Raw genomic sequence first — 6,000 nt, 5'->3', positions numbered from 1 at the left:
GGTGTCCTGCAAAAGCTGTACACATTATTTTCAGCCTCCACCCAAAGATGGGCCATACTAAAGAACCATGTGAGCATCACCTTAAAGATGTGGGCAGAAACAAGGTGGGAGAGCAAGGTCAGGAGCGTCGAGCCCATGAGGTACCAGGGAGCTGCCGTGAGAGAGGCTTTAATTGAGGTGAGAGACCACACCAAAGACCCTGCTATAAAGGCTGAGGCCCAGTCTTTGTCTGAGGAGGTGGGGTCGTACCGCTTCAGCATCTGCACGGTTGTTTGGTATGACATGCTATCTGCAATACAGCATGTCAGCAAACTCATGCAGTCTCCTAACATGCATGTGGACCTAGCCGTGAGTCTTTTGAAGAAGACTGTGCGAGATCTCCAGAGCTACAGGGCAACTGGCTTTGTGACTGCACAGATGGCGGCCAAAAAGATTTGTGAAGATATGAATGTGGAGGCTGTATTAAAACAAAAAAGGCTGAGGTCCACAAAGCGCCACTTCTCATATGAATCACATGATGAGCCTTTCAGTGATGCACTTAGGAAGTTGGAGGTTGAATTCTTCAATGTTGTCGTTGATGCAGCCACGTCAGCCATCAAAGAGAGATTTTCCACATTGGAAAATGTGGGAAAGAAATTCTGAGTTTTGACCAATTTCCCAAGTCTTGCAGACGTTGAGCTGACAGATCAATGCAATGCACTTGCCACCACACTGCACTTTAAGGGGCACTCTGATTTGGACATGTAACCCATATAGAATATGTTGTCACTAAAGGGTTAACTAGTCGAGTGTCAAATTACATGATGCCAGTAGAGGGTGCAATAGCACTGTTTTTTGCATTCATTATTGGGGGATTCTCTTTTGTATCAAGTTGCATTAGAAAGAAAGCTCTAGTTCACGTGGCGAAAATAGATCGAAAACATTAATATCTGGTCAATTCTAATCAGGAGTTGTGTGGATAAGATGATCTTTTACTAGTAACCCGAGGATTGCATTGTTGGAGACGGTTTACGGTGTTCTTTATCGTGTTTTCTGCTGAAACCTCCGATTGGTTTTTATCCTGGATTCAGTTTGGTTCCAAACCATACCGACTTCGATGGCGAGCCTGTCCCAGTGAGTGAAATTCTACAGAAGGAACGTTTGGACGTAGTGTGGCCAGCTGTGTCGGATTCTCTTCTGCGGAGTGACTGAACTGATTCGTATCCAGACCTCGGATATTGGATTCCATGGATTTCAGATAAGGAAACTTGAATGTGTTTTGGTTTACTACCCGGGTAGATTGACTTTCTATTTTCCCAAGGACAATTTATTTTGTTTTCCTATTTTTTTCCTAAATGAAAGAGCTCTATTTTATTTTGGGGTATTCTCTAATGTAAGAGAAAATAATTCTGTGAATAGTGTGTTGCACAGTGATTGTGTAATAAACCTCCCAGCTGTTCTGTTTCAAAAAAAAAAAAAAAAAGGGTCACGTCTCCTTGTGAGTCTTGTCAATTACTGCTCAGAGCCTAGGTAATAGATATATAGCTATTATTCTAAATTCAGGTTAGAGGTGCTACATAAAGCTTGGCGAGCCAGCCAGGAGCAGTTTGTGGTTATATCTATATTTATACAGAACAGCTTTGGCACATTTGTTCACAATTCATCATAATCTCTTAGACTGTAAATTTATGTGTTTTATTTTTTTGGGTTGTTTTGCAATTTTACTTACTGCAGCATGGATGTTATTCAGTCTAAGAACATTAAGGTGCCCAATTCAGTCCTAATCAGTGGGCTTTATGGTACTGATGTAGATGATGAGGTGGTTGGTTTTTTGGAGAAATATGGGTCCATTGAAAGAGTAGTTAAGATAGAAAGTTCTGATCCTGATTTCAAGAACACAGCTGTTGTTGAGTTTCAATTTGGCGCAGCTATTCAAACACTCCAGAGTGACTTACCATGTCACAGACCCTCTTCTGATCCTAACATTGTTCACCACATCCAGCTTTTGTCTAGCATTTACACTGCTAATGTAGGATCAAGCTTAACCCAGTCCTACCTTTCTGAGTTAAAAGATGTAGCAAAAATGAGTGGTACAGATTTTGAGAAAGTACTGCTAGAGGAGTTGGCTAGAATTCAACACTCTGCAAAGCAGGACCAGCCATTTGAGCATGAAGACCCCTTGGTCAACATATCCCCACTGTATACCCCTGATACAAATACAGTGATAGCCCCAGTAACTGACCAGACCCCAACTGAGCCAACTACTCAGTCCAAAGTGACAATGAATATGGATAGCATCCAGTTTCCGCTCAAACAGGCTTATGAGGTTCCACATAGTGGTAGTAGAGCAACCTACCAGCTAACACCTGAACAACTTACTACACCTGAAGTCCAAAGAGTGGTGGTAGAACACATCGTGAAGAGCAATGATATGTCATCAACACCTTATAGCTTTTCCAAGTGGAGGCCTTTCTCTGGAAAAACTCCATGTCCAAGCCTAGAAGTTGATTATGACACCTGGCGTAGCAATGCAGAGTTTTACATCACAGATACCACAGTCTCTGACAAACAAGTGGTCAGAAAGATTTCAGAAAGCCTGCTTCCTCCAGCTGCCAATGTTGTGAAACATCTAGGGCCTCAGTCCAGTTCCCGTGACTATCTGAGTGTTCTTGACTCAGCTTATGGTACTGTGGATGATGGTGATGAACTCTTTGCTGCATTCCTAAACACCAACCAAAACGCAGGTGAAAAACCATCTGCTTACTTACATCGACTACAGGCTACATTGAGCAATGTAGTCAAAAGAAATGGTATTGCTGCTGGAGACTCAGACCGCCAACTGCTCAAACAGTTCTGCAGGGGATGCTGGAACAACAGCTTCATCACAAATCTCCAGCTGGAACAAAAAAAGAATAATCCACCCTCATTTCCTGAGTTGTTGCTCTTACTACGAACTGAAGAGGACAAGCAAACTGCCAAGTCCTGCCGCATGAAGCAGCATCTTGGATGTCCCAAAACGAAAGTCCAGTCTAACTCCCTGAATGTGTACGACTTTGACATTGATGAAAAAGACATAGCAGCTACTGCTGCAGAAGACACCCCTGATGTTGGTACAAAGAAAATGAAAAAACAAATAGCACAACTTCAAGCCCAGTTGGCAACCTTGAAAGCATCTATGGATGAGTCCTCAGCAAAGGCTACCTCCAAGACATTCAAGTCAAAGAGATCTAAGCCGAAAGAGCCTGCAGAGAAATCACCACAGCACAATGTGGGAAAATCCGGCAAGAAACCTCGCCCATGGTACTGCTTTAACTGTGGTGAAGATGGACATATAGCCCCATCCTGCAGCAACGAACCCAACCCAGTCGTTGTTGAGGCTAAACGAAAAGAACTCAGAGGGAAGCAGCGGTTGTGGGAAGCCCAAACTCAGCCAGAGTTAAACTAGATTCTGTTCCTGTTGAGGGGCAAACAGGAACAAAGACTAATCACACTCGTCCCAAACCAAATGTTAAACAGAATATTTCAAGTTACTCGTTGAGCACAAAGCACCGGTCTAAAATACCAAAAGGGTTAATAGGGGAGAAATGCACCAGCAATGTTACTGTGTCAGGAGTAAACTGTAACTGTCTCCTTGACACCGGATCTCAGGTGACCACAGTATCAATTGCATTCTACAAAGAACACTTATCAAAGCAGCCAATCCAGCCTTTTAATCTACTTGATGTTGAGGGTGCTAATGGTCAGTTTGTTCCATACTTGGGGTACGTAGAAGTCAGCATTGGTTTCCCAAAAGACTTCATTGACACTGCACCTGAAGTATCCACATTAGCATTAGTTGTCCCTGATCTACGCTCCAACAGTGACTTACCTGTTCTGATAGGGACTAACTTACTTGATGTGCTATATGATGAACACTGCCAGAACAACACTCGGAAAAACACTTCAACTGTCTATGGCTATAGACAAATCCTCAGGGCACTTGAGCTCCGGAAAAGGCTGAACACCACTGGAGAAATTGGCCTCATGACACTTAAAGGAAAAACACAGCAAGTCATTCCTGCACATGAGAAAGTTGCTGTGGAAGGTTATGCCAATGTCAGTTCTGCTAATACTGAGAAATGGGCAGTCCTGGAGCGACCAACAACCTCTGCCTTACCTGGTGGGATTTTCATTGATTGTTGTCTCATCACTCTTCTACAGCAGCACCAACAGAGGTTGCCTGTTTGGATCAGGAATGAAACAGACCATGATATAACAATCCCCGCAAACTGTGTTATTGCAGAACTTCATGCTCCCGAACAGATCCTTGAAAACGTTCACTTACCTGACAAAAACTCTGCTACTGTGAACTGTTGTAGTGCCACTGTTTCTCCATCGTGTCAAACCACCCAAAGCAACCTGACGTTTGACTTTGGTCAGTCTCCTCTGCCAGAGGAGTGGAAAAGGAGAATCACTGAGAAGCTCAACGGTTATACTGACGTTTTTGCACACCATGACCTTGATTTTGGCCATGCCACCAAAGTCAAACACCATATCAAACTAAAAGATGAGACTCCTTTCAAGCAAAGAGCATGGCCCATCCATCCTAATGATTATGAAGCTGTGAGGAAACACTTGCAATCACTGCTGGAAGCTGGTGTGATACGAGAGTCAGAGTCCCCTTACTCTTCACCCATCGTTGTTGTAAGGAAAAAGAATGGTGATGTCCGCCTTTGTGTCGATTACCGTAAGCTTAACCTGCAGACCATAAAGGATGCTTATGCATTACCAAACCTGGAAGAAACATTGTCTGCCCTTACAGGGTCAAAATGGTTTTCGGTGATGGACCTCAAGTCAGGCTATTACCAAATCGACATGGAGGAGTGTGACAAAGCCAAGACTGCTTTTGTGTGCCCCCTGGGCTTTTGGGAGTTCAATCGGATGCCACAGGGAATAACCAATGCGCCTAGCACCTTCCAACGGTTAATGGAGAAATGTATGGGTGACATTAACCTGAAGGAGGTGCTAGTGTTCCTTGATGATCTAATCGTGTTCTCAGACTCCCTGGAGGAACACGAAGCCAGACTTCTGCATGTACTGCAACGGCTAAGAGAAAATGGTCTCAAACTCTCCCCCGAGAAATGCAAATTCTTTCAAATTTCTGTGCATTACCTCGGACATGTCGTCTCAAGAAATGGTGTGGAGACTGACCCTGGGAAAGTCAGTGCACTGAAAACCTGGCCAAAGCCCCAGAGTCCTAAAGAACTGAAGTCCTTTTTAGGCTTTTCTGGCTATTATCGTCGTTTTGTGAAGGACTATTCCAAGATAGTTAAGCCACTAAACAATCTCACTTCTGGATACCCACCTCTCAAAAAAAGTCAGAAGATGACGACATGTAAAGGGAAGTATTACAACCCAAAAGAGCCGTTCGCAGAAAGATGGACACCTGCTTGTCAGGAAGCTTTTGAGTGCATAATAGAAAAGCTGACCTCCTCTCCAATCCTGGGGTTTGCAAATCCAAAGCTACCATATACTTTGCACACAGATGCTAGCACTACTGGTTTAGGGGCTGCTTTATATCAGGAGCAGGACGGACAAACACGGGTCATTGCCTATGCCAGTAGGGGCCTTTCAAGTAGCGAGGCGAGGTATCCAGCACACAAGCTGGAGTTTCTAGCTTTAAAATGGTCAATTCTAGAGAAGTTCCAAGATTATCTCTATGGCAATACCTTCACTGTCGTAACGGATAACAATCCGTTAACCTACATACTCACCTCATCAAAACTAGATGCCGCTAGTCATCGTTGGCTTGCAGCCCTTTCCACATTCAATTTTAACATCAAGTATAGGGCTGGAAAGAGCAATCAGGATGCCGACGGCCTCTCTAGGCGACCCCATGGTATGTTGGTTGATGATGACGCTGAACTGGAAGAGAAAGAAAGGATAAAACAGTTCACATCACATCATTTGGCATCATCAGCTGATCATCTAAACTTACCTGCAGATGTGGTTACAGCTGTATGTCACAAACACCTTCTAAGA

The sequence above is a fragment of the Carassius carassius genome, chromosome 17 (genome assembly GCF_963082965.1).
Source record: "Carassius carassius chromosome 17, fCarCar2.1, whole genome shotgun sequence".
Classification (NCBI taxonomy): Eukaryota; Metazoa; Chordata; class Actinopteri; order Cypriniformes; family Cyprinidae; genus Carassius; species Carassius carassius.
The sequence above is the reverse complement of the archived record's forward strand: the minus strand, read 5'-3'. Positions refer to the sequence as shown.